Source organism: Dendropsophus ebraccatus, chromosome 8 (assembly GCF_027789765.1).
Source record: "Dendropsophus ebraccatus isolate aDenEbr1 chromosome 8, aDenEbr1.pat, whole genome shotgun sequence".
Taxonomy (NCBI): Eukaryota; Metazoa; Chordata; class Amphibia; order Anura; family Hylidae; genus Dendropsophus; species Dendropsophus ebraccatus.
This window is the reverse complement of record NC_091461.1, coordinates 5621017-5649015: the sequence shown is the minus strand read 5'-3', so window position 1 is coordinate 5649015 and position 27999 is coordinate 5621017. Positions and strand designations below refer to the sequence as shown.

At 49.5% G+C, this 27999-nt stretch overlaps 1 non-coding gene across 1 annotated transcript; it reads left to right on the top strand.

Annotated features, from left to right (window-relative positions):
* Nucleotides 1–3423: 3423 nt before the first annotated feature.
* On the top strand, nucleotides 3424–3616 carry LOC138800227 (U2 spliceosomal RNA). The gene has a single exon (XR_011364426.1). It is a non-coding gene; the product is annotated as a U2 spliceosomal RNA (small nuclear RNA).
* The last annotated feature ends 24383 nt before the right edge of the window (nucleotides 3617–27999 follow it).

Here is a 27999-nt window from a genome sequence, read left to right as displayed (position 1 = left end):
GCATGTTCACACTGGTTCTGTAGATAGGCACAATCACACTGGTTCTGTAGATAGGCACAATCACACTGGTTCTGTAGATGGAAACAACATGATCACACTGAAGATGGACACGGTGACACTGGTTCTGGAGATGGACACAATCACACTGGTTCTGGAGATGGACACAATCACACTGGTTCCTTATGGAATTACTCACATCCTGATCCCTGAACTGATCTGGGAAATTATTTTTGTCTAGGCTCCATGTTCCTGATTAACACTAAACAAAGTTATCTGGACTTTTCCATCACCAATGTAACCAGCGGGAAAAGGTATCAAAACTGAACCCTATCCAGACCCCCCAATGAGTGCAGAGAGGAGACAATATGCAGAGCTCAGCAGATAAGCAGCCGCCATTCACAGCTCCTGAGCAGATCCACACGGGTTAATAGGAGTCTGTACCGACAGAAAATATTGGTTATCACTCAATTAAAATGTGTTTTTTCCCTGGATGTATAGGCGTCACGGACGTTTACATGAAAGGAGACGGGCTCGAAAATATTGACATCAATTTAATTAAGAGACTGTTCTTCACCTGCAGGGCAATTCACCCCCCAATGAAATATTCATGTATAGGTAGAGAATTACTGCAAAAACACTTTGATCACAAGTGGTGCCGACGAGGAAATGCTCCATAATTGCTTGACCTAAATTGATATTTGAGGAATATTGGTCTGGATAAACAGGTGCAGAAGAAGGTTCTGTGAGGGTCCGACATGAGGGTCTGTACCTCCCCCCGCCCCACCTGAAAATACCAGCACAGAACAGTGGATGTAATATCTGCTGCTATGTAATGTGTGTCAAACCCTGTGTGCCGAGGATTAATATAAGATCAATATCCATGATCTATAAATTAGGCGACTGTTATCCGCCCAATTATATCTATATATAAAGAGTCTGCTCAGAAATATAGATGTCCACCCAGCTAAATATGTCCATCTATTCATTAAAACCTATCCCTGCCGTTAATGCACATCCATGTCTCCATGGCCCACCAACCAACATCCACAGCCCACCAATATATATCTTTGTCTTTATGGCCAACCATTATATATCAACGTCTCCCTGGCCAAGCAACCTACCTCTATGTCTCCATGGTCCACCAACGTACATTTGTCTCTTTATGGGCCACCAACGTACATTTGTCTCTTTATGGGCCACCAACCTACCTCTACGTTTCCATGGTCCACAAACCCACCTCTATGCCTCCATGGTCCACCGACCTTCCTCTATGTCTTCATGGTCCACCAACCTACCTCTATGCCTCCATGGTCTACCAACCAACCAACCTACCTCTATGCCTCCATGGTCTACCAACCTACCTCTATGTCTCCTTGGTACACCAACGTACATTTGTCTCTTTATGGGCCACCAACATACATTTGTCTCATATGCCTCCATGGTCCACCGACCTACCTCTATGTCTCCATGGTCCACCAACCTACCTCCGTGTCTCCATGGTCCACCAACCTACCTCTATGTCTGCATGGTCCACCAACCTACCTCTATGTCTCCATGGTCCACCAATCTACCTCTATGTTTCCATGGGCCACCAACCTACCTCTATGTTTCCATGGGCCACAAACCTTCCTCTATGTCTCCATGGTCCACCAACCTACCTCTATGTCTCCATGCACCACCGACCTACCTCTATGTCTTCATGGTCCACCAACCTACCTCTTGGTCTCCATGGTCCATCAACCTACCTCTATGTTTCCATGGTCCACCGACCTACCTCTATGTTTCCATGGTCCACCAATGTACATCTGTCTGTCAATGGTCCACCAACCTACATCTGATTCTGCATGGTCCACCAACCTCTATCTATGTCTTCATGTTTTACCAACCCACATCTATGCCTCCAATGACCAGCAATCCACATGGTCCACAAATTCTATATCTGTGTCATATCTATATCTGTGTTCATGACCCACCAATTTACATCTACATCTCTATGACTCAATAACCACTATCTGTGTCTCAATAGCCCACTGACCTACATGAGTGAACTTCGAGGATGTTTATTCAAAACCCAAACTCTCTGCATTTGATTACTGGTGGGTGCAGACATTGGCTTAAGACTTAAGGCTGTCTGAAAAACGTGAATACAGCCATAGACTGTATCTATGTTTTCTAGGACTCCATAGGGCTGAATCCAATGGTAATCAAATTCAGAGAGTTTAAGTTTGGGTTCATGAATTAATATCCATTTCTCCCTGATCAAATAGGTTCTATCTAAACCTACCGTATAGACCACCAACCCATAGTTATGTAACCAAAGACCACTAATCCTATATATATATTGGGGTTTTTCCACCTAATAGTGATTGTGTAACATTAGAATATGCTAGCACATCGCTAGAATCACTGGGATCCCACTGACCTCACTAAGAATGAAAGGGGTGCAGTGTTAGCTTAGCACCTCATCCTCTCAGTTCGACCTTTATCATGATGTCCAGGTCACCCCTGTTGAGGTAACTACTGGAGGACAGGAGAGGCAACATGGGGCAGAAAAGACAACAGAGGTCAGGAGAGGCAACATAGGGCAGGAAAGACAACATAGTGCAGAGAGACATCATGGGGCAGGAGAGAAAACATGGAACAGGAGAGACATCATGGGGCAGGAGAGAAAACATGGAGCAGGAAAGACAACATGGGGCAGGAAAGACAACATAGTGCAGAGAGACACATGGGGCAGGAGAGAAAACATGGAACAGGAGAGACAACATGGGGCAGAAGAGATAACAGAGGGCAGGAGAGATAAGAGAGGGCAAGAGAGACAACATGGGGAAGAAGAGACAACATGGGGCAGGAGAGACAACATGGGGCAGGAGAGACAACATAGTGCAGAGAGACACATGGGGCAGGAGAGAAAACATGGAACAGGAGAGACAACATGGGGCAGAAGAGATAACAGAGGGCAGGAGAGATAAGAGAGGGCAAGAGAGACAACATGGGGAAGAAGAGACAACCTGGGGCAGGAGAGACAACATGGGGCAGGAGAGACAACATGGGGCAGGAGAGACAACAGGGGGCAGAAAAGACAACAGAGGGCAGGAGAGGCAACATAGGGCAGAGAGACACATGGGGCAGGAGAGAAAACATGGGGCAGGAGAAAAAAATGGAGCAGGAGAGACAACATGGGGCAAAAGAGATAACAGAGGGCGGGAGAGATAACAAAGGGCAAGAGAGACAACATGGGGAAGAAGAGACAACATGGAGCAGGAGAGACAACGTGGGGCAGAAGAGACAACATGGGGCAAAAGAGATAACAGAGGGCGGGAGAGATAACAAAGGGCAAGAGAGACAACATGGGGAAGAAGAGACAACATGGAGCAGGAGAGACAACGTGGGGCAGAAGAGACAACAGAAGTCAGTAGTGTCATTGCTTCTCGGCCTTTTGGCTAAGATCAAATGTAGTATCTGTTCTTATCAGTTTAATATCTGATACGTCGCCTATCTGGGAACCATATATTTCATAGATTTTTAGTACAGGGAGATGGAAAAACAGCTTTTTCTCTGTCCTATTCAGGCATTCACCTGGTATTACAGAGCTTCCATGTTCAATGCACAAAGAAAAGAAAAGAGAAGGAAGGAGCAACAATATGGTGCAGAAGAAACAATATGGGGCAGGAGAAACAACATGGGGCAGGAGAGACAACCTGGGGCAGAAGAGACAACATGGGTAAGAAGAGACAACATGGGGCAGAAGAGACAACATGGGTAAGAAGAGACAACATGGGGCAGAAGAGAAAAGATGGAGCAGAGGAAACAACAGAGGGCAGAGGAGACAACAGAGGGCAGGAGAGACAACCTGGGACAGGAGAGACAACCAGGGACAGGGGAGACAACATGGGACAGGAGAGACAACCTGGGACAGGAGAGACAACATGGGACAGGAGAGACAACCTGGGACAGGGGAGACAACATGGGACAGGAGAGACAACCTGGGACAGGGGAGACAACATGGGACAGGAGAGACAACCTGGGACAGGAGAGACAACATGGGACAGGAGAGACAACCTGGGACAGGGGAGACAACATGGGACAGGAGAGACAACCTGGGACAGGGGAGACAACATGGGACAGGAGAGACAACCTGGGACAGGAGAGACAACATGGGACAGGAGAGACAACCTGGGACAGGGGAGACAACATGGGACAGGAGAGACAACATGGGACAGGAGAGACAACCTGGGACAGGAGAGACAACATGGGACAGGAGAGACAACCTGGGACAGGGGAGACAACATGGGACAGGAGAGACAACAGAGGGCAGGAGAGACAACATGGGACAGGAGAGACAACAGAGGGCAGGAGAGACAACATGGGACAGGGGAGACAACAGAGGGCAGGAGAGACAACATGGGACAGGAGAGACAACAGAGGGCAGGAGAGACAACATGGGACAGGAGAGACAACAGAGGGCAGGAGAGACAACATGGGACAGGAGAGACAACATGGGACAGGAGAGACAACATGGGACAGGAGAGACAACCTGGGACAGGGGAGACAACATGGGACAGGAGAGACAACCTGGGACAGGGGAGACAACATGGGACAGGAGAGACAACATGGGACAGGAGAGGCAACAAGGGGCAGAGGAGACAACAGACGGCAGGAGAGACAACCTAGGGCAGAAGAGACAACACGAGAAGAGAAAACATGGAGCAGAGGAAACAACAGAGGGCAGGAGAGACAACATGGGACAGGGGAGACAACATGGGGCAGGAAACTAGAGGACAGGAGATACAACAGAGGGCAGGAGAGACAACCTGGGACAGGGAAGACAATATGGTGCAGAAAAAACAATATGGAGCAGGAGAACAACATGGAGCAGGAGAGACAACCTGGGGCAGAAGAGACAACATGGGTAAGAAGAGACAACATGGGGCAGAAGAGACAACATGGGTAAGAAGAGACAACATGGGGCAGAAGAGAAAAGATGTGCGATGCCCTGGCCCCTGGGGGCCACTTCCGCAGTGCTGGTGTTATGAGCGGGCAATGACCGGGGCAGCTGCAGGGGTTATACTTGTCACGGTATAGGCCTGAGGGCAGCACAGCTGTAGGGCCGGTCTGTGGAATCTGCGGGTGATGATGGGCATGCGATTCTTCGCTGCACCTAGTCAGGGCACCAGTTAGTGGACACCAATGCCAGGGTTCAGTAACAGCGGTTTTATTACAGATGAGGTAACTAGTAGCAACAGTTCTGTCCGGATGCAACCGGGTATATAGCAGGCTCTGACAAATAAAGCAGGAGTGGTGCTGCATAGGCTGTGAGAATACGTGCCGGATGATGGGAGTAGGAGTGTGAGAGAAATAGCGTTGCTGGGTGGATTAGCTTGAGAATAATACTTGCTGTGAATCCTTGCAGCGATGAGGAGAGATAACGGAATGACACCCAGATGAGAGAGAAGAATCCGGACACTTGAGCAGGCAGATACAGCCGCAGACTTGTATACAGCAGCAGACTCAGTCACTCTTCTGAGGGAGAGGACAGAACAACACAACCTCCTTGCTTGAAAAACAGGGGCTGAACTGACTTGTCAGCAGGAAGTGGGAGGTCACATGGTTGCTCCTGGCCAGAGCTAGTCGGCCATTGGAGGAACCATGGTTACAGGTCACGTGATCAACAGCCTTGCATACCACTGTACAATGCAATAATACACAGGAATACATGAGAATACACATGAGAATGCACATTACTAGAGAATACTAGGGGAAAACCAGCAGCAGTTGCAGTGCAAACACTTACCAGAACAGGCATGGACACAGCAAGAGAAATGGCCATAATAGGAGTAGTAGTCTGCATGTTCTGGGACACTGCATACCTCCCTAGCAAATTTGAGCCGACCTCGGCGAATCTAGAAGGCAGCAAACATGAATAGACTGGACAATCAAACAACAGGAATGAATGATGAGAGTGAGTGTGATGAGGTGTGTGTTTCCCACGCCCAAGGCACAGGTGAGAAGAGAGAGAGGATGAGAAACCCTAGTGGCAGGACTTCACCTAGGGGTGCCTAACGTACTCTGGCGACCAGGTAGCTAGTGCGTGAACCATCTGACGTGTAAGCCAGGACAACTTAACTGCTGGCGGGTGACCCTCCATATTCCAGCCAGTTAGACAGTAGGTTTTCTGTTAAATGTGTTACCCTACTGGAGGAGAACGTGAAGACCTGTGTACTATCTTGGCGTGTTTGTGAAATGTCTTGGATACCTGAAAGAGAATAGAACAAAATAATAAAAGCAAGCATACATCTGGGCGCCCATGCATACGGGTCAATCATACAACACAATTACTCAATAGGCCAAACACACGAAAGGGTATCCAAGGTGCAATATGTATGGACCAGTGTGAATGTTAAGTAAGACTATGTGTGATAACTACTGCGTTGGGACAAGACAGAGGTGAACAAATACTGGAAACAAAAGGAAAGGAAACACAAGGGGCAATAAATACTGCGAGGTCCTGAGGAGAACTGTCCCACATGAATCTGAATGAAACCTGAGAGAAATCTGAATGAAAATCTGAGGAAAAATCTGCATACGAACTGGCTCAACTAAATCTTTCCAGCTATAAATATGATAATAATACACAATAATGAGACTGGATGAGAAAATACACTCCTACATAAACTGGACTTTCTCTGAGGTATATGTAAACTGACTTCTCTTACTCAGAGGAGGAGCTATCTGACTTAGACACTGGAAAATATGCTGTTTTACAAAAGAGGCGCTCTACTCTGAGGTAATCTATGTAACCTTGTGCTTACTCAGAGGAAGAAATACAAAGACTTCAATAACACTGGAATACAGTAGTAGAATAAGTGCAATAATGAAATAAGTGCAATGATACCCTGTGTGGAACACACAATCACAGGAAAGTGCATTAGGAAGGAATGGGTTAAGTGTCTCTGTGAGGTAGAGTCTCTTTTAGGCAATTAGACATCGTCCATGTAAAAGGCTCTGGGACAGGCACTAGAGAACCTTTTGTTATGGTAAGTGTCCATCAGCTCATGGCTGGTTAGTACAGGGAACTTGGTCAGGAGGACCAGGCACGAACCTTAAAAGTTGCATAGCAGGAACCTGAAACAATTAAACAGTTAGACAACAAAAACAGTTTAAGGACTCATCTTTCAGGAGGACACTTAACAGAAATGTCCTGGAGGACCCCAAGTGGCACCTCTCTTCTTCTCCCAGGAGTAGTATCGGGAGGGGGCCGGAGCAGGAATGTCGCTGGAGGCGGCGGTGACCACAAGACTTGGGGTCACAGTGGTCACAGGAGAGATGTTGGGGGCCACATGATAGGTGACGGTCGTGGTAGAAGAGGCAGCCTTAGCCACAGCAGTGGGGGCAGTAGAGGGGGCTGCTGTAGTAGACGGGCCCGCTGTAGTAGACGGGCCCGCTGTAGTGGAAGCTGCAGGAGTAACGCTAGGCATAGTGGTGGCAGCTGTAGTGGCAGGCGACAGGGCAGCAAGGGCCTGCTGAATGTCCTCGATCAGCTGCATAATCTTAGGCCCAGGCCCGAGCATCCATTGCGGCAGGGGCGGCGAATCACGCCCTGGAGGTTGCCACAGACCCGGGGATATGAAGGCCTTAGCAGAGTTCTCCCCTTTAGGGCCAGGGACTGAGGACAACAGAGTCGGTCCACTTACAATCTGTTCGCTGTCCGGTGATGAGGACCCTCCGGTACAAGAAGCGAGGTCAGCGGTGCTGGAGTGACCGGGTCCCGGAGAAATGCTGGTCTCAGGTATGGGCCCCTCGTTCTGATCAGCAGAGGCCGGGATGAAGGCCCGGCGAAGACTTCCGTCGTCCGACGGGGCAGCGGCCCAGCTGGTGTCGCTGTAGGATGGGAGCAGTGCTAGCAGGCAGGCAGGATTGCTCTCCGGCAGCTCCGGCATCACTGGTGCTGCGGCTGAAGGCAAACGTTTCTCGGGGGCTGCCATCTTGTCACGCTCTGGCCGGAACTTGTAGCAGGAAGGGGAGGAGCGCCAGGCTGGAGCATCAGGTTCCAGAATCTGCCCAGCGACAGTGACGTCATCCGGCCCAGGCAGCCAACCAGGAGCAGTCAATGGAAAGTCTATGGCGCCGGTCGATTCCCGCGCTTTGGCAGCATGGCTGTTAACCCCCTCCTCACCGGGGTATGGCGCAGTCAGAAATTGAAGAAGACGGCGGCCATCTTGTGTACTGTTTAGGGCCCGAAACACTTCAATCACCCCCATAGTAATCGGCAAAGTCTCTGGGGGGGGGTAGCAGTACAGTTCTGGGGGTACTGACAGTTGGCACAACACAGTCTGTATCCTGTTCGTGACGCCAAAAATGCGATGTCCTGGCCCCTGGGGGCCACTTCCGCAGTGCTGGTGTTATGAGCGGGCAATGACCGGGGCAGCTGCAGGGGTTATACTTGTCACGGTATAGGCCTGAGGGCAGCACAGCTGTAGGGCCGGTCTGTGGAATCTGCGGGTGATGATGGGCATGCGATTCTTCGCTGCACTTAGTCAGGGCACCAGTTAGTGGACACCAATGCCAGGGTTCAGTAACAGCGGTTTTATTATAGATGAGGTAACTAGTAGCAACAGTTCTGTCCGGATGCAACCGGGTATATAGCAGGCTTTGACAAATAAAGCAGGAGTGGTGCTGCATAGGCTGTGAGAATACGTGCCGGATGATGGGAGTAGGAGTATGAGAGAAATAGCGTTGCTGGGTGGATTAGCTGGAGAATAATACTTGCTGTGAATCCTTGCAGCGACGAGGAGAGATAACGGAATGACACCCAGATGAGAGAGAAGAATCCGGTCACTTGAGCAGGCAGATACAGCCGAAGACTTGAATACAGCAGCAGACTCAGTCACTCTTCTGAGGGAGAGGACAGAACAACACATCCTCCTTGCTTGAAAATAGGGGCTGAACCGACTTGTCAGCAGGAAGTGGGAGGTCACATGGTTGCTCCTGGCCAGAGCTAGTCGGCCATTGGAGGAACCATGGTTACAGGTCACGTGATCAACAGCCTTGCATACCACTGTACAATGCAATAATACACAGGAATACATGAGAATACACATGAGAATGCACATTACTAGAGAATACTAGGGGAAAACCAGCAGCAGTTGCAGTGCAAACACTTACCAGAACAGGCATGGACACAGCAAGAGAAATGGCCATAATAGGAGTAGTAGTCTGCATGTTCTGGGACACTGCAGATGGAGCAGAGGAAACAACAGAGGGCAGGAGAGACAACATGGGACAGGAGAGACAACATGGGACAGGAGAGACAACCTGGGACAGGAGAGACAACATGGGACAGGAGAGACAACATGGGACAGGAGAGACATCATGGGACAGGAGAGACATCATGGGACAGGAGAGACAACATGGGACAGGAGAAACAACAGTGGACAGGAGAGACAACCTGGGACAGGAGAGACAACATGGGACAGGAGAGACATCATGGGACAGGAGAGACATCATGGGAGAGGAGAGACAACATGGGACAGGAGAGACAACAGAGGGCAGGAGAGACAACATGGGACAGGAGAGACATCATGGGACAGGAGAGACATCATGGGACAGGAGAGACATCATGGGACAGGAGAGACTACAGAGGGCAGGAGAGTCATCATGGGACAGGAGAGACAACATGGGACAGGAGAGACATCATGGGACAGGAGAGACATCATGGGACAGGAGAGACAACATGGGACAGGAGAGACAACAGAGGGCAGGAGAGACAACAGAGGGCAGGAGAGACAACCTAGGCCGCGGACTAGAGGACAAATGATGCAATAAAGGGGAGGATGGGCAAAAGGGGGCAAGAGAGAAAACAGAAGGGGAGAGGGAAGGGTCACAAGAGACATTTGAATTTCAGAAAGAGCGATACAGAAAGATGAGAGAAAGAAAAGAAGGAGAGAAACCGATCGGGAGACAGAGAATTAGAATTTCAGAGAGAGGGAGAGATGGAGACGGTAAATATACAGCATCAAAGATAAGGAAGCCGGGCAAGAAGAGGAGCGAAGGAAACACGAGCCGCCTCTCTCTCCTGCAGCCTCTGTTAATGATCCGCACGGCTACTAACTACGGGTAATGAAGCTATTGGATATCTCACGTCTTATTATGAGAAGAAGAAAGAACACTACACACCTAAAGGAGACAAGAGATCAGACCGGGCTCATCTGAACACAGCGGCCTCCGGGACCTGCCAAGTCTCTGCTGATTCTCAGGATCAGGCGGCACATTATCTGCCCTTGCTGGAGGCTCAGCTGTCTGTCCCCACAGATATATATGCAGCCTTCCAACAACTGAGATGGGACACAATGCAGCCACTAATCCCAGCCATGGGGGGTGCAGAGGTAGCAGCGACACCGGGCCGGGTGCCTAGAAGCCCCTCCGCCACATAAGGAGACACCAGTATTATAAATGGTGCATGGGGGGATCTGGTGAATTCATCTGGAAGCTTCGGAGATTAAAGTTACCTCTCTAGTTTGCTGATTCCCTTGTCTACCATTTACTGCAAAACTACAATTCAGGCGGATTATAAAATCCTGCAGCCGGCAGGAGGGACAAGGGGGAACCTGTTACAAGTACTAACTTCTCTTTGTGTCCACAGTGAGCAGCGGGCCCGGCCTCAGGACCCCCACCGGGAGGCATTCTCCCCCGAGTTGTGATGTTGTCACAAATCGGAGGAAAGGCCCTGTCACGGCTGATGGACCGACCGAGCAGCCAGTGCATCAGCCGGGTTGTAACGTGTCAGCTCTGGAGATCCCGGAATCCAGCGGGGGTCCCGTGACCAGCCCCGCTGCTCAGCACGGGAACAGGGGGAGGTAAGTCAGTACTTGTAATCAAGTCCCCCCCCCTGCCCTTGCAGGATTTTATAGCTGTGCTTACAATAGTAAAAAAAAATACAGTGTGACATCTTGTGGCCAAAATGGAGTACTACCTTTACCATCCACAGAACACTCATTAACATCTACCTTCAGTGACGAGCTACAGTACATATACACACAGAAACAGCAGTGGCACATGGATTTTGGGACACTGCAGAAGTAACAGGTCAGTCTATGATTGGATGATTATGTTACAGGGTGAGGGAAGTGGGGTCCCACTTTCTATGTAGCAGGTCAGTCTGTGATTGGATGGTGATGTCACATGGTGAGGGTAGTGAGGTCACTCAGGATATGTAGCAGGTCAGTCTGTGATTGGATGGTGATGTCACATGGCAGGTCAGTCTGTGATTGGATGGTGATGTCACATGGCAGGTCAGTCTGTGATTGGATGGTGATGTCACATGGCAGGTCAGTCTGTGATTGGATGGTAATGTCACATGGCAGGTCAGTCTGTGATTGAATGGTAATGTCACATGTCAGGTCAGTCTGTGATTGGATGGTAATATGACACGGGGGGGGGGCTGGGTGTAGTGAGGTCACAGTCTAAGGCCTTATTCACACGTTCCGTAATTTACGGATCCGTATTTCCGTATCCGAGTTAGTGCACATTGAAGTCTATTGGGCTATTCACACGATCAGTAGCAGAAATGGATGAAAATCAATCCGTAAAAAAAAAAAGGACATGTCCTAGTGCGGACCGGGTGCGGATCCATTTTTTTTTGCGGATCCTCTCATTGAAATCAATTGGTTACGGATTGTTTACAGATTGTAACATGTTGGCATCCGTATTTCCGCCAAAAAATCCGGATGAAGTGCATTGAAAAGCAATGAGTAGTAAAAAAAATGGAATTACGGAAATACGGATGGAATACGGATGTCCAATCCGCAATTTCTCACGGGTTGTTTCAGGACCAAAAAAAATACTGAACGTGTGCATAAGGCCTAAGGGCCCTATTCCACCAGACAATTATCGTTCGCATAATCGTTAATGATTAACGATCTCAAACGGCCGCTATTGCAAAGACCTGAAAACGTTCACTCATTTGCGATCGTTTTTTCTTCACTATTTGTTCGCTATTGTGTTCGTATCAACTGCGAACGACCAAACAACGTTTTATTCAATGCGAACGATTTACGAAAGTTTTGCAAATGAGCATCGATAAAAATAGGTCCAGGTCTTATAAAGCGATCAAGGATTTCTCGTTCAGTCGTTAATCTTTAACTGCATTTCAACCGAACGATTATCGTTTAGATTCGAACGATTTAACGATAATCTGAAAGATAATTGTCCGGTGGAATAGGGCCCTAAGTCCCCATCAGATCATAAAAGATCACAGGTTTCAAACTCAGGCCCTCCAGCCGTTGCAAAACTACAATTCCCATCATGCTGAGCTAAAGCTTTTGCGGTCCTGGCATGATGAGAATTGTAGTTTTGCAACTGCTGGAGGGCCTGAGTTTGGCACCCCTTGTGGTGTTATCATTCTGCAGCATAGAGATAGCTGTGGAGGGGGTTACGGGGTGGGATCCGGAGTGACTGTGTCATACGTTGCCCGGTGTGATAATGACAGGCCCGGGCTCCCGCGAGGCCTCTTAGGTTCCCCAGCTCCTTACGCTGAGCTCCTTGTATCTTACTTGTGTCTCCTCCATAATAAATGTTCTCTTATGATGGTAATTACGGATTTCTCAGCAGAGAGGACAGGAACAGCTGAGTCTGGACCCGGCCCCTTCGCCGCAGCGTCCTACGGGGAGAAATCCTGCAAGGTCTCCAGAGGAAGGGGCAGAAGTTTTCTCACCGACAGTCACTGACTAATGCAGCGCAGGTGACATCCAGCAGCTCCATGCAAATAATAGGGCGAAATAGTTGCAATTTTCTGTCTACACCCCCTACATTTTCCAATTTTGTGTTACTCACACCATGTTTCTGGAGATCTCTGCTTGCTGCCACTGAATGGGAACAATCCCATACATTGGGGTGTCACCCAATCACTGACGTGTCCTCCTGACAACCCTTGTATCTACCTATTTAGAAACCAGGTGCAGCTCTGGGCTGCTGCTCTGGTCTTGGCTGATGACATCATAGATGAGAGAAGGGGTTTGGGCCCTGTGGTGGCTCCTTCAGCTTCTCCTGGCCGGCTCCACCCTGGTTTCCATGAATCAGTCAGCTCTGCAGCGTGGCAGGGGTCTGCAGGGGTGGTGGCGCCATGGATAGTGGAGAATAAGGCACCAGGCATGTGATCTACGAGCTGATGCTGGATGCCGAGAGTGGTTGGAGGGTTTCACCATGAAAGGCTCTTTGTAAGAGGCGTGCAGGAGATACATGGGCGGCCATGTTGGATGTAACACAGGGAGGATTGTACAGAGGACGCTGCAGAGAGGCTAGAGACAAGACAAGTCCATTAACAACTCAACTACCAAAGTCAAAATCTCCAGAGAAACTGAACTGAGTCCTGGCCGTGGATGGCGAGCAGAGACCAGGAGGTGCCTGCAGGAAGGGAACACAGAGGAGGAGGTCGGCCATTCAGGAGAGACTCTGCAGGACCCCGAGCAAACTACACACCAGGTCCTACCCACCACAGCACAGCGGATAAAACCCCCACAGCTGTGTGCTTAGATGGTGATGTCACAGGGGAGGGCAGTGAGGTCACAGTCCATGGAGCTGATCAGTCTGTGCTTAGATGGTGATGTCACAGGGGAGGGCAGTGAGGTCACAGTCCATGGAGCTGATCAGTCTGTGCTTAGATGGTGATGTCACAGGGGAGGGCAGTGAGGTCACAGTCTTTGGTGATGTCTATCGCTCTATGGCTTTGTCTGTATGTGGTGACTACAGAGGACAGGTATGTGGTGACTTATTACTGTAATACTGAATAGATGGGATATCCCTCTGGGGTCTGTCCTGTGGTGTCCACATGTGCACTTTCTGCTAGATTATTACATTCACTTTAAGTCCATAGAGAAGTAATGGAGCAGGAGAAAGGTCAGGGCTCAGATATGACATCATAAGTGATGTATTCAAGAAGCAGTCAGCACAGGAGGTTTTCATCAGCGTCTCGGCCCCAACCTGATCTCTGCCCCAATAACCTGTAATATCACACTGCTGAAGGTCTGGGGGCACGGTGTACCCCTCCGCAGCCAGGAAAGAATTTCCCTTAAGAAGCACTCCAGGCTTCTGAGATTGCACACTCTCCTCCACTATTCCCACAGCACCATCTGTTTCATCCCAGCTCTGCTGCATCCACACAAATAATTACTGTAGCTGTGTCATGTGACCATCAGTCAGACCAGCAGAAAATAACATGAACTGGACCGTCCTGGGTCAGCTGACTTCCTGGGAAGTACAGGATGACATCATCACCTATCAGACCCCGCCCAGCTCTTGCTGTATACTAATGCTGCTGCTATCTCTATGGCATCTTGGAGTTGGACACCTCTCCTGAAGACTTCAGATCTTTATAAAACACCTAAATAGTCATTATAGGTCAAATCACTTTCTTACCATGGTGATATTTCTATGAAGATCACTGTATGAATAACATTAAAACTGCACATAGTGTGAACTGACACCAACCCACTTATGGTGTAATCATTGCACCCGGCTGGACTCCAGCAGACTCATAAGGCTGTGTTCACACATGGCACCAACGCTGAGCCACAACTCCTCTTTGACTCTTCTTTTTTTTTTAAAGTAAAGATTGCTCCCCATCGCCTCCATGGAATCATTACACAAAGGGCACTGTCACCTACAGCACATCGCGTTGGGTCTGAGTGCTGACAGATCCTCTTTAAATAGCCAGCAGGAGGGGTAACCTAAAGCTTTACCCCCAGCGATGTGTCACCTCACCCAAGGCCACCATCTTTGGAGTTTCGCACTGGCATAACTATAGGGGTGGCAGTGGTCGCACGTGCCATCGGGCCCCATATATCCCAAGGTCCTTCTGCATCAGGCAATTCAGGGCAAGGAGATAAACTTTGTTGTGTACCATGGCTCATCCCTGTTCCCTTTAGAATATGGTATGGTCAGTCTATAAGGGAATGCTGCTATAGAACTGATGGCTCTATCCCCCCTTCTTTACACTGCAGGTATTGGTGTGCTCTAGTAGTATACAGTGCAGCCCATCATTGTCTCTAAGGCCTTATCTACCCGTTCCCTGCATAGTCCGTATATACGGTTGATGTGCAATGGGTTGGAGTTCAGAGTTCACTGAATCATAATTCATTACGATCCCGGGAGCTCTGAAACTACTATGTTACATGTCAGTACAGTAGCACGAAGATTTAAATAGTTTCAGAGTCCCTGGAATCATATTGGATCATGATGCCGGGAACTCCAAACTCTGTTCTGTTGCACACCTTTTGAATACATCTCGGCCGTGCACAGAACGTGTAAATAAGGCCTAAGAGTACACAGTGGATTTTTCCATTAGACCAGTTGGGAAAACAACCCAGCCCAACAACCTAGATAAACCAAGTGGGACTAACCTTCTGCCCCTTCTTACTTTACCACTTATGATTTTCAAGCCAACGAGCCCTCCCCATCCCCCCCTCTTCACCCCTATGCTCCCTTCATTCCTATGGTAAGGGCAGATACTTCATTATACAATTGCCAAACTGTAGAACCCAATAGAAGGGAGGCAGAGCTTAGCTATTCTGGCCCTCTCTTCTGGTCAGAGCATAGTCAGTGAGTGAGTGGATCTGTGAGTGTGAAGAAATGGTGGCCAAAAAGATCTGCACCCCGCAGCTGGGAATTGCAACATTCAAGTTGTCCATTGTGCAGATGGGGGATTAAACTGCAAAGAACTGTCAGGAGAGGAATCGCCTGTTAAGAATTTGTCTGCCGGCATCTGAGTAATAGGATGTGGAAGTGAAGTGATAGGGACGAGCCTCAGTCAGTCAGTGCGACTCACTTCAGTGACAGGAACGAGTCTCAGTCAGTCAGTGCGACTCACATCAGTGACAGGAACGAGTCTCAGTCAGTGCGACTCACTATAGTGGTAGGGATGAGTCTCAGTCAGTCAGTGCGACTCACTATAGTGGTAGGGATGAGTCTCAGTCAGTCAGTGCGACTCACTATAGTGGTAGGGATGAGCCTCAGTCACAATGTGAATCACTACAGTAATAAGGACAAGCCTCAGTCATGGTGTGAATCACTACAGTGATAGGAATGAGCCTCAGTTAGTGTGAATCACTTCAGTGATATGGACGAGTCTCAGTAAGTGTGAATCACTACAGTTATAGAGACGAGCCTCAGTCAGTGTGTGACTCACTACAGTGATAGGGACGAGGCTCAGTCAGTGTGACTCACTACAGCGATAGGGACATGCCTCCGTCATGGTGTGAATCACTATAGTGATATGGACTAGCCTCAGCCAGTGTGACTCACTACAGTGATAAGGACGGCCCTCATTCATGGTGTGAATTACTTCAGTGATAGGAATGAGCCTCAGTTAGTGTGAATCACTTCAGTGATATGGATGAGTTTTAGTAAGTGTGACTCACTACAGTTATAGGGACGAGCCTCAGTCAGTGTGTGACTCACTACAGTGATAGGGACGAGGCTCAGTCATGATGTGAATCACTACAGAGATAGAGACAAGCCTCGGTCAGTGTGACTTACTACATCGATAGGGACGAGCCTCCATCATGGTGTGACTCACTACAGTGATACGCACAAGCCTCAGTCATGGTGTGAATCACTATAGTGATAGGGACGAGCCCCATTCAGTGTGAATCACTATAGTGATAGGGACGAGCCTCCGTCATGGTGTGAATCACTATAGTGATAGAGATGAGCCTCATTCAGTGTGAATCACTATAGTGATAGGGACGAGCCTCATTCAGTGTGAATCACTATAGTGATAGGGACGAGCCTCCGTCATGGTGTGAATCACTATAGTGATAGGGACGAGCCTCATTCAGTGTGAATCACTATAGTGATAGGGACGAGCCTCCGTCATGGTGTGAATCACTATAGTGATAAAGATGAGCCTCAGTCAGTGTGAATCAGTACAGTGATAGGGACGAGCCTCAGTCAGTGTGAATCAGTACAGTGATAGGGACGAGCCTCTGTCATGGTGTGAATCACTACAGCGATAGGGACGAGCCTCCGTCATGGTGTGAATCAGTACAGTGATAGGGACGAGCCTCCGTCATGGTGTGAATCAGTACAGTGATAGGGACGAGCCTCCGTCATGGTGTGAATCACTATAGTTATAGGGACGAGCCTCCGTCATGGTGTGAATCACTATAGTGATAGGGACGAGCCTCCGTCATGGTGTGAATCACTATAGTGATAGGGACGAGCCTCCGTCATGGTGTGAACCACTAGAGTGATAGGGAAGAGCCTCCGTCATGGTGTGAATCAGTACAGTGATAGGGACGAGCCTCCGTCATGGTGTGAATCAGTACAGTGATAGGGACGAGCCTCCGTCATGGTGTGAACCACTAGAGTGATAGGGACGAGCCTCCGTCATGGTGTGAATCACTACAGCGATAGGGACGAGCCTCCGTCATGGTGTGAATCACTATAGTGATAGGGACGAGCCTCCGTCATGGTGTGAATCACTAGAGTGATAGGGAAGAGCCCCAGTCAGTGTGAATCAGTACAGTGATAGGGACGAGCCTCTGTCATGGTGTGAATCACTACAGCGATAGGGACGAGCCTCCATCATGTTGTGAATCAGTACAGTGATAGGGACGAGCCTCCGTCATGGTGTGAATCAGTACAGTGATAGGGACGAGCCTCCGTCATGGTGTGAATCACTATAGTGATAAGGACGAGCCTCTGTCATGTTGTGAATCAGTACAGTGATAGGGACGAGTCTCCGTCATGGTGTGAATCACTATAGTTATAGGGACGAGCCTCCGTCATGGTGTGAATCAGTACAGTGATAGGGACGAGCCTCCGTCATGGTGTGAACCACTAGAGTGATAGGGAAGAGCCTCCGTCATGGTGTGAATCACTATAGTGATAGGGACGAGCCTCTGTCATGGTGTGAATCACTAGAGTGATAGGGAAGAGCCCCAGTGTGACTCAGTTACACATTGCTCGTTCTGACTCTCCGGATTCCCTCTCTGAATTCGTTCTGTTGCTTCCTCAGGTGTCACGTGAGCCGTCTGTATTCATTATCCCGCTCTCTGAGGAACATGGAAGTGACAAGAAGTAAATGTTGATGATGTCGTTGGCGGAGGCTTTATTGCCGCTGATTGATGTTAGTGACTGGTGACATCGGACACGGCGGCCCCTTTCTTTTCGGAGGGCTCCCCTCCCCCTCCCGCTCTGCTGGGGCTCATTAGCCGGGCCGTGAATGCTGTTTAGAAATCCATAAGGTGATTCCTGTTAATGAACAGTGCAAATGATTCCGCTAACTACCTAAAGATTAATAATAGATAGCGGCGCTGTAACAAACAAGTATGTGCCCCCGGGGACGACCGCAGGAGAGGGAGTAATTGGATCAAGGAGCCGCACATTCATTTTAAGGGTTTTTTCTCTTCTCGCTTCCAAACACAAGAAAAAAAAAGAAGTCACCGAATCTTGGAGTGTTTGAAATGTGATCGGTCGTCAGCCCCCGTGGATGTGACCTTATCTGTACTTCATAATTAGTCATTAGAAGAGCTGCGGCAGAAAAGCGCCGTTCTTACGTTTCCATGGTAATAGGTCCAGCAGCGGGAGATTAACTAGCGGTAATACAACCCTGGAGGTGGCTCCGCGCATTAGAATGAGCACCGGGCCGCACTACTCCTCTCACCATCACACCTTTACCGGCTACATCCAGGAAACATGGCGGCTGTCATGTGACCATGCTGTCATATAGTCATTGTCACCTACTGAGCCCCTCATGATATTAGCTGGTTACTATCGCTACTCACTGTCGGTGGATGGAAACATTCTCGTTTACACCCAGAAGATGAAATTAGTAAATTCTTTGGGTTTGTTGTGTGTGAATTGCAGAACACCATGGAAAGTACATACAGGAGCAGGGACACCTCTCTATGGCAGGTGTCCCTGCTCCTGTACACTAAGCAGCTGAGCTAAGCCGTGATACTATTGTGGTGAACAGGAGGGGCTGCAGAGGATGTTAAAGGGCAGGGCTAGCTGGGTGCAGTAGGGCAGGTGTCACATGGCTCCCACACACCTTTACCAAGAACAGTTGACCCCGTCTTTCAGTGTGTACTGTAGGCGATTGGCTTCTAGCACAGAGTTTCTTGGAGGTGAAGTTTATTAAGCAGTTTCTTCTGCAGAAAATCCAGTAGAACATACAGTCCCACAAGGTGGATAGAGCTTCTTAGCCTGAGAGTTGGTCGGTCAGGTTACTTTCCCTTTAAATACGTCTGCTAGTAGCAGGTACACTGAAGACTAATGGTCCTTTTACACGGAACGATTATCGTTCGTTTTATGCACGATAACAAGCGCATTTGATCATTGTAAACGATGCGAACGATCAAGCGACGAGCGAGAAATCGTTCATTTTGATCTTTCAACATGTTCTCAAATCGTCGTTTATCGTTCACAAAAAATTCGCAGATCGTTCAGTGTAAACAGTCTTTCAGTGATTTCACCTATGTGTGAGATAGGCTTAAACGATCGCAAAACGATTATTCCGTACGATGTATCGTTCCGTCTAAACGCTGATTGTTATAAAAAAAACATCGTTCATCGAATTATCGCTCCGTGTAAAAGTACCATTAGGGTCCTATTACACGGAGCGCTTTTTAACGATTAATGACTAATGGTCCTTTTACACGGAACGATTGATCGTTCGTTTTTGCACGATAACGGTCGAATTCAAACAATAATCGTACGTGTAAACGCAGCGAACGATCAAACGACGAGCAAAAAATCGTTCATTTTGATCTTTCAACATGTTCTCAAATCATCGTTGGTCGTTCGCAAAAAATTTGCAGATCATTCCGTGTAAACATTCTTTCAGCGATTTCACCTATGTGTGAGATAGGCTTAAACGATTGCAAAACGAATTTTCCGTACGATGTATCGTTCCGTCTAAACGCTGATCGTTATAAAAAAAAAAAAATTGTTCATTCAAAAACGTTAATCGTGCGATCGGGCGAATTATCGCTCTGTGTAAAAGTACCATAACGATAGCAAATGAGATTGTTTATCGGTAACCTGAAATCACCTGAAATTCACCATATTACACAGACTGATAATCGTTAGATATGAACGTTATTACGATCGTTATTGCGATAGTTTCTATGATCGATTATTCCTTCTGATCTCAGGGAAACAATGGGCAATGTGCTATTACACTGAACGTTTAGGGGAAAAATGCGGAACTTGAGCGAACGAATGTGGAATTACAGCGAACGATTAGCGAACGATTAACAATAATTTTAGGTTCAGAACTAAATCAACGACATACGAATGATTTTTCGATCGTTGCCTGCAATTACACAGAACGATTATCGTTTAAATTCAAACGATATAACGATTTTTCGCACGATAATCGTCCCGTGTAATAGGGCCCTTAGATTGTGTGAAGATTTTGGAGGGAAACTTGGTATAGTGACTTATGGTACTTTTACACGGTGCGATAATTTGCCCAATCGCACGATTAACGATTTTGAATGAACGATGTTTTTTTTTTATAACGATCAGCGTTTAGACGGAGCAATACATCGTACGGAAAATTCCCTATGCGATCGTTTAAGCCTATCTCACACATAGGGGAAATCGTTGAAACACTGTTTACACGGAACGATCTGCGAATTTTTTGCGAATGATCAACAATGATTTGTGAACATGTTGAAAGATCAAAATGAACGATTTTTTGCTCGTCGTTTGATCGTTCGCTGCGTTTACACGTACGATTATCGTTCGAATTTGACCGTTATCGTGCAAAAACGAACGATCAATCGTCCCGTGTAAAAGTACCATTAGAGAAGCGACTACTTGAGCCCAATTAGCATGAGACTCTGCTGATGGGGACCTCCACATTTTGGCTGCTATGACTTGATAGGAGAGACAAATTGTACTCAAAACTCTGCTGAATCTGTCATGCAACACCCAGCAGGTGCACGGCCATCAACATGGAAGCCGATCTGAACAGTCTGTGACCAGAGGCCTGGAGGAAGATGGTGAAGCCAGGGGGACCAAGAGCAGAAAACGCAGCTCTCCAACCCTGGAGGTAGACTTGAAGATCAAGGCAGGATTGGTCCTCACAGTGTGCACTGGTATCGTCTCTTGGTAGCCAGACCAGACTGACAGACTCTTGGGCATATGAGAGGGTTTGGCCTTTTAAATCAGCAGAAAAACACTTGGTTAACTCTTGCATAGATAAACGTTCAGTGTATTTATGTGGGCAGTGAATACATCACAAATAAGATTTCACTATTCCCCAACATAATGACAGACAAGAGTAAAGTGCACATTAGCCGCCCAACAGTGTTAATCTATTTAGCAGCTTTGTTACAAGGCTAAGGTAAAGGCCACGGCCATTAAGTGGGGGTGGGGGGTGGTCGAAGGCTTGGGAGGTAGGTATCCGGTGGTATCAGTCATGGGCCCCGGGCAGCTGCCTATCCTGGCCAATGGGAAAGACCCTCTAGGAACAGGACACTGAATCGAATGGTTGATTTAAGTGACTCAACTCAAAATAATAGTCCTGACCTCATACTTCTCACAGCTGAGGGTTTGTTACACTTATATCCAGTTCTGATGAATCTGTGAATATGTAACAAACAGAACAGTAAAGTGTTATTGCTTCATGTCCGAATGTTTTCCCACCTAGACTAGACTACAACTCCCAGCATGCCCTGAAGCCTAGAATCTCCTTCGTATGGCGCTCAGGCTGTGACAGGAACAATAGTTTAGCTACAGCTGGTGAGCTTTGGTCTACACTAGTACATTGTAACAAACCACGAGCTGTGAGAAGTAACGGCATATCCACACTGCAGAATTTCACCAATTTTGGCGCTTCTTCCGTCCAAAATCAATGTAAATTGTTTCTTATTATCCTCAATGGGAATCGCCATCGTGGAAATAGTTGCTGTTACAAAACTACAATTCCCATCATGCCATACATAAAAGTGAAAGCCAAGCTGTGATTGGTTGCTATAGACCGTTTTGATATCCCCTAGTAACCAATCACAGCTCAGCTTTCATTTTTCAAGAATAGGGGACACCAGCCTGTATAAGGCATGGTGTCTTGGACTGATGGGGCGGTGGTGAGTGTAAGGGGTTAATGGTCTGTGAAGGGGGCATGGCTGGGATGGCTGCACATGGGGAAGTTCCGGTGGTAACTGGGGGAGGAATAGTTGCCAGGAAAAGGCAGGCTATGGGTGGAGGCAAGGATATATAAGCCCGGGTAAGGGGCGGGCTTACCCTCTTTCTGCTTGGCCACCACAGGAGTTTGTCGCTTGTGATGTCTCAGGAACAGAGTCTGACCGATGCTTTGCGGCTGCAGCTGCAGCAGGACCCGTCTTTCCTCGGCCGCCTGCTGGCTGGTTTGGGGGAAGAGTCGGGGCATGATGTGTCCAGGGGTGGCAGGCGGTCCGCTCGGCGCATCCGCCCACCCGCGCGCCTTAGTCCCAGTCCCCCGCTCTCTGCCCGGCGCCGGCAAGGGGGAGGTGGTAGAGCCGCAATAGCGGTCGCACCGGCGTCACTTCCGGTTGCGCCGCCGTTGGCTCCGCCCCTTCCGCCCTGCGCCCACGCTGCCGGTATAGTGTCCGGCTGCATCGCGGCTCCTCAGTCTCCACCAGTAACCGGTCCCCCCCCCCCTTTGCCATCGTCAGCAGTTATGGGCAATCAGGCTGGTGTCTCCCCTGCCTCCCATGAGTCCGGTGAGTGCAGCTCTCCCAGCCCCTTGCAGCAGGCTATTGATAACTGCCAGAGCCTGACTGCTCTTCCCCCCCCCTCCTGTTTTACAGCATGAGGTCTAACCCCTCTCCCTTCCTGATAACCCCACCCTTATGCCGCCCAGCCAGCCTCCCGCTGCGTTAGGCTTCACCGCGCAGCGTGGTTTTGATCAGGCCTCCTGTGGGGAGCGGCTGCCTGTGACTTCGCAAGTGTGTGGCGGGTCTCGTGCCAGTGTGTGCGGGCATAGGCGCTCCCGCTCGCCATCCTATGCGTCCTCCAGAGGATCTTCCAGGCATAGGCGCCATAGATCCCGCGACTCTAGAGTTCGCTATTCCAGACGTCACCATAGGGAGTCTAGACAACGGAGCCGATCGAGGCGCTCCAGAAGTTCTAGATGGCGATCCCCTTCCTCTGGGTCCTCGTCTTGTACCCCCTCGAGCTCTGATGGGGAATCAGCTCGTCGCAAGAAAAGGCGGGAGCCTTCACGCCGGAAGAGGAGTCCATGCTGCTCAGTTCGGCCAGAAGCGGCGGCTCCAGCTGCGCAGACTCTGCCGTCAGCCCCGCCGGCGCCGGTACAGACGTTATCGGCGGCACCGATGCTGTCTTCGAGCTTGATGTCTATTCCTCAGGAGATGCCTGGTCAGTCGTCATCCGCAGTTGGGGGTGAGTTTGACTTTGCACGGGCATGGGGTGGGGGGGCTGGTGATTTAGTACCTGCCCTTAAGGCGATTCTTAGCAAAATTGACCCTGTTCCCCTGCCGCAGGCTGGAGCTAAGCAGCCTCCGGCAAAAGCTGGCGTTCACAAGGACGCCTTTTTCTGTGGGATTAGCCCGCTTGGCACGCATTTGGATGATGACACGAAGAGTAAAATTTGGGACAACCAATATGTTGATATTTGGTCCTTGATCACCACGGATCAGCATACCGTCGACAAAGAGCGACGCGTTGCTGCTGACCGTTATGATAAACGACCAAAGGTCGCAAAGACCATAAACAACTGGCTGCAGGCCTTCTCTGTACTGGGTTGTGTTATGGGTATGAAGCACCCGGAGCGTTGCTCCGAGCTTTTCATTTATATGGACTCCATTTATAGCGCTTTTAAGTCACATGGGGGCAGCGCCTGGTGGCGGTATGATGAGGAATTTCGCCGCCGCCTCGCTTTGCAGCCTGAAATTGGGTGGGGGGTAAAGGCCACGGATGTGTGGCTGCGCTTGATGATGGCTCAGAAGAGCAATCCCTTTCCCTCAGCGGCCACTGCCTCAGCGCCTGCAGTACCGGGGGCAGTGGCCGTGCGACAGCCAGGAACCTGCTGGCTTTTTAATGAGGGCCATTGCAGGTTCTACGGACTCTGTAAGTTCCGCCACGAATGCTCCTCCTGCGGGGTTGTTAGATGTCAGCGATCTAAGTTGCCAGGAAAGCCGGCAGCGGGTGTTGACGGGAAAGACCCCGGTGAACGTGGACGCGATGCGCCCGTGGTTAAGTAGTTATCCTAAGCGTGATGCAGCTAGTCAATTGTTAAACGGTTTTACCCATGGGTTTTTCATACCTTTCTATTTTTCTCCCTATCCGCTGTGGGCGGACAATCTGAAATCTGCCCGGGAAGCGCATGATGTCCTCGTTGATAAGGTTAGTCAGGAGTTAGCCCTGGGCAGGGTTGAGGGTCCTTTTGTTTTCCCTCCTTTTGAGAATTTGAGGGTGTCCCCTCTCGGTGTTGTCCCTAAAAAAGAAGTTGGTAAGTTTCGTTTGATACATCACCTTTCTCATCCTAAGGGCAGTTCTGTCAACGACGGTATTCCCAAGGAGGACGCCGCGGTCTCTTATGTTTCCTTTGATAGTGCTGTCCGCCTTCTTGTGGCGGCTGGCCGCGGTGCCCTCCTTGCGAAGTCGGACATACAGTCTGCCTTTCGTCTCCTCCCGGTTCATCCGGAATGTTATCATCTGCCGGGTTTTCAGATAAACGGTTTGTATTACTATGACACTTGTCTCCCTATGGGTTGTTCCATTTCGTGTCACTTCTTCGAGATGTTCAGTTCCTTCCTCGAGTGGGTGGTGCGCTATGAAACCGGGAGTAATGCGATCATTCATTATTTGGATGATTTTTTGTTTGTTGCCCCAGCAGATTCCCATTGTTGTCGTTTTTTGTTAAACACCTTCCTTTTTTATATGCGTAAATTTGGTGTTCCTATTGCCGGTGAAAAGACTGAGGGCCCGGCGACTTCGCTGTCTTTTCTTGGAATCGAGCTCGATTCCATTGACATGGTTTTCCGCCTTCCGGCGGATAAGCTGGCTCGCTTGACTTCTCTGATTGATGGTTTCCTGTCTGTGCGTAAGGTCTCCTTACAGCAAATGCAATCCCTGTTGGGATTGTTGGTTTTTGCCTGCAGGATCATGCCGATGGGCAGGGTTTTCTGCAGGCGCTTATCGCTGTCCACCAGAGGTGTCAGGTTTCCCAGCCACCGCATCCGGCTGACCGCTGCCTTGAAGGCTGATCTGATGGTGTGGAAGGAATTTTTGGGTTCCTACAATGGTCGCACTTGCTGGCCCTCTCAGGAGGTTTCCAGCGACGAATTGGAATTGTTCACTGACGCGGCCGGTTCCCGCGGTTTTGGGGCTATCCTGGGCAACGATTGGTGTGCCGAGGCATGGCCTCCGAATTGGCAGGAGCTCGGTCTCTGTCGTAACCTCACGCTGCTGGAGCTCTTTCCCATAGTGGTTGCTGTTGAACTTTGGGGACGAGTTCTGGCTAACAGGCGTGTATGCTTTTGGACAGATAACCTCGGTGTCGTTTTCTGTATTAATAAGTTAACCTCTTCTTCCCTCCCGGTGTTAGCTTTGTTGCGACACTTAGTTTTGCGTTGCCTGGAGGGTAATATTGTGTTCAGGGCCCAACATGTTCCGGGTAAAGTCAATGTGGTTGCTGACGCTTTATCCCGTTTTGATTGGCAGGTTTTTCGACAGCTCCGTCCGGAAGCGGCTCAGAATGGACTGGCATGCCCGGAGCACCTCTGGGACTTAGTGACACGCGGCTGCTCCCACTAGTGCAGGCTTCGGTGTCTCAATCGACGTGGTCTGCGTATGGTAAGGCGTGGGCTGAGTGGTTGGGTTGTGTCGGTTCAAGGAATGTCATGCTGAGCGAGGACGACCGTGTGTCTACTACGGTTGAGTACCTTCTGTCTCTACGGGATAAAGGGCTATCAGGTGTGGTTGCGCAGCGTAGGATAGCTGGCATTAATTTCCATTTTAAATTGCGAGGTTGGGCGGACGTTAGCGGTAATTTTACTATCCGCCAGGCCCTTAAGGGCTGGAGGAGGAGTCAGACCCCTAAGGACAGCCGCAGGCCGATATCTTATTCATTGTTAGTTCGTTTGTTAGATCAGTTAGACAAGTTATGTCGGACCGAGTTCGAAGCCCTACTGTTTTCTGCTGCCTTTGTCCTGGCCTTTTTTGGGGCTTTTAGAGTCAGTGAGCTGGTTCCTCCATCTAGTCTCCGGGCTGGAGGCCTCTTGACCGAGGATTTGTTACTATCCAATGGAGTGCTTAGGGTCAGGGTCCGCAGATCCAAGACAGACCTTTTGGGTCTGGGTTCATGGCTCCCTCTATCCCCGGTGCAAGGTCCGGCTTGTCCCGTCAGCATTGTCTCTAGGTACATGGCTGCCCGTCCTCAGTGCACTCAGTTTCTGGTACACGCGGATGGTGTTCCTTTATCTAGGTACCAGTTTCAGGCGTTAATGAAAATGGCCTTGGAGGCGGCCGGCGCCCCCCAGGCCGAGTTTGGGACGCATTCCTTTAGAATTGGCGCGGTGACGGAGGCAGCTAGAGCTGGGTTGTCCGAGGAGCAAGTGATGAGGATAGGGCGCTGGAGGTCAGCATGCTATGCCTCTTATGTTAGGCCGGAACTTCTTTGCTAATTTGTTTTTCTTGCAGGTCCCAGACGTCCGGTGGTGTGGCTAATTGGCCACTCGTACATATATTGGGCGGCACAGAGAGCGGCGCATCGCCCGGGAGGCCGGTCTCTTGGTTTCCGGGATCTGGAGGTGCATTGGAAAGGAGTTAAGGGGCTCCGTTGGTCCGAGGTCCTGTCCCAGGCGATCGAGATAGGACGTTCTGCTCGTTCTCCAGTGGTTTTGGTTATCCATGCGGGGGGGAATGATTTGTGCTTACTTCGATTGAATGAGTTGCTGACCATCATTCGTTCTGACCTTGAGAGATTGCCGGGCTTTTTTAATGAAGTGGTGTTGGTTTGGTCAGAAACTGTTTCACGGGTCAAGTGGCAAGGCGCTAGGGATGCAGCTGCGATGGAGAGGGCCCGTAGGACAGTTAATGCTCGCACTTCTAGATTCGTGCGGGCGAACGGGGGTGTGGTGGTTCGCCATAGGCAATTGGAAGGGGACAACCGGAGATTAATGATTGCAGACGGAACTCACCTTAATGATATTGGTTTGGACATTTTCCTGTCTGGGCTCCAGGACGGGGTGGAACAGGCCTTGTATATCTTGGGGGGGGGGGTCGGGGCTCGGTCTAGGCTTAGCCGAGCCCCTCCGTGGCAGTGAATAGAAAGGAGAAAATGGAGGCAGTGCCCGTCGGCCTTCCGACGGCTGGCACAACCCCGACGAAGTTTTGTTAATGTTGGTTATAACTTAATAAAGCTGTGGCCGACCCCGTCCACTAAACTTGGAACTGTTGTCCGTGCAGTTATTTAGCTAGCACCATTCACGTGGTAAGGGGTATCCTAGCAGTCTAGGGGACACCAGCCTGTATAAGGCATGGTGTCTTGGACTGATGGGGCGGTGGTGAGTGTAAGGGGTTAATGGTCTGTGAAGGGGGCATGGCTGGGATGGCTGCACATGGGGAAGTTCCGGTGGTAACTGGGGGAGGAATAGTTGCCAGGAAAAGGCAGGCTATGGGTGGAGGCAAGGATATATAAGCCCGGGTAAGGGGCGGGCTTACCCTCTTTCTGCTTGGCCACCACAGGAGTTTGTCCCTCCCTCCCTCCCTACGTTTTTACACTCAGTTGCGTTGGTTTGTCTGTGTAATAGGTTGGTGTTGGTGCTTAAGTCTGAAACGTTTTCATGTAAGTCACAGCTGGCAGTGAATAGAAAGGAGAAAATGGAGGCAGTGCCCGTCGGCCTTCCGACGGCTGGCACAACCCCGACGAAGTTTTGTTAATGTTGGTTATAACTTAATAAAGCTGTGGCCGACCCCGTCCACTAAACTTGGAACTGTTGTCCGTGCAGTTATTTAGCTAGCACCATTCACGTGGTAAGGGGTATCCTA